General features: G+C 30.0%; 1 long non-coding RNA gene across 1 annotated transcript; it reads right to left on the bottom strand.

Moving 5' to 3' along the window:
- Window positions 1-1,300: 1,300 nt before the first annotated feature.
- LOC105559277 lies at window positions 1,301-1,796 on the bottom strand. The gene is made up of 3 exons (XR_001008731.1): window positions 1,665-1,796; window positions 1,471-1,571; window positions 1,301-1,408 (listed from the first exon to the last, which is right to left on the bottom strand). It is a non-coding gene; the product is annotated as an uncharacterized LOC105559277 (long non-coding RNA).
- Window positions 1,797-1,821: the final 25 nt, after the last annotated feature.

Below are 1,821 nucleotides of genomic sequence, written 5' to 3' on the forward strand. Positions count from 1 at the left end.
GTATGGGTAAATGGCCCCCTTAAAACCATGCAACTTTTGTTTAAAACATTTCCCCCGAAACCACCGTGGTTTCGAGATATTCGAGTGTGAATGTTAAAATGGGACACCCTGTATATGTTCTTGCGTATAATATATGTTGCGTATAAACTAATCACTATAATATTTTGTTACATGTTTCTTAAGTTCTTTATTGTATTTTATATTGAAATGTATGTTTTGAAAATTAATAATAAATTTAAATATATTTAAAAAACGTTGCCTCAGTTTTTCAGTTTTATAAACTCCCATAATTATACTCATAATTATCCTATATTATCCCATAATTACTCCATATTTTTTAATAATATTTACTTGATTATGTAACAGTATTTACATATTTCTCATCATTTACTTTCTTTCCGAGATAAATTGTGGCAGCTAATTTCACTTTAGAAAACTTTTATGTTATATCACTCCAAATCAATCTTTTAGTTACGTATAAAATTTTAGTTATGTGTAATACTGTATTATCTCCTTTTTGTTTTCCAATTATATTTCAGGTTTTTCAAACTTTTAGTCTACTGTATATTTCAGATTGTAGTGGTGAATAATATATGTCTCTACATATTTTTGCAATATAAAATGAAATTTTTAAATTCTCTTCTAATATCCGACATGTAGACTTTTGTAGTTCGTGCTATGCATAATATTTCTATATTCGAAATGTTAGCTATTATTTTGTCAACAGTGTAAATTGTTCCCAATTTTTTAATTTAAGCCCTTAAGTTTCTTACAGTACTATAAAAGGTAAGTTATGTTTTTCTAATTTATACGCCGAGCTTTGATTGTGGTACAAATAAAAAATTATGCATGTTTTTGTAACATTGTCTTATGGGATGTAGACGTATTTTTATGATGCATTTAAGTTTTAAACGAAACTGATTATTATAGATATATAGAACGGCATTTTTCAGGTCCTATTTTTATATCACTAAGATACATTCTAAACTACTGTATACACAGTCATTGCATGTAGATACATACATATATGCAATACTTATGTCTAAATGTATCTACACAAATATGTTCCTTATCTATATGCATATTATTGAATTAAGGCCTTTCTATAAATTATAGATAAAGCTATTCGATATAAAGGTATAATTCAGGACCTTCTACATGTATATAAAATATTCTGATAGGCACAATTCAGGACGGTCCTGGAAACTGCCACTTCATGAGCAGAATTTTCAGGACCGACCTGAAAACTGCCAAAAGTCCTGAAAACTGCCGGTGCATAGTAAAAAATGTTGCTGTACTACGAACCATATTGAAGCTTGAGAATCAGATTGGCATAAGGACACATTTCGGCTTCAATTCTGTCGATAGGTGCATGACAACGTCTCAGGAAATTCTGGATTCCAAAAACCTTTAAAAAGATTACATTTTATTACATAACATAAAAAAAAGCGATGAAATGATATAGTGTACCTTCTGGTGTGTTTGGTCGCTCATATTTGTGTCGATGTCGCGGGCATTGATTCCTCCTTTTTCTGTAGTTCTTCTTTCGACAGCGACAAATTCTCATAATACTAAAAATCAAGTAACATCACGGATTACGTTTTATGAGAAAAAAAATACCTGCTTTTTGTACATATTTTATATAATTATACTGTTAGTATTACCTCTTTGCATTCCCAGCAATCCCAGCCGTTTAACTTCGCCCTGTCGGCTTTACATCTCATGTTAAGCTGCTCTGTAAAATCTGCTTTCCTTTTTGGCAATCTGTAAATAATACTTTCATTAGATATATAAAAAAGTAAAGTAAAGTGTGCAAATTAG

This window comes from Vollenhovia emeryi, unplaced genomic scaffold (assembly GCF_000949405.1).
Source record: "Vollenhovia emeryi isolate VEMERY1.0 unplaced genomic scaffold, V.emery_V1.0 DF946779.1, whole genome shotgun sequence".
In the NCBI taxonomy this organism is placed as follows: domain Eukaryota; kingdom Metazoa; phylum Arthropoda; class Insecta; order Hymenoptera; family Formicidae; genus Vollenhovia; species Vollenhovia emeryi.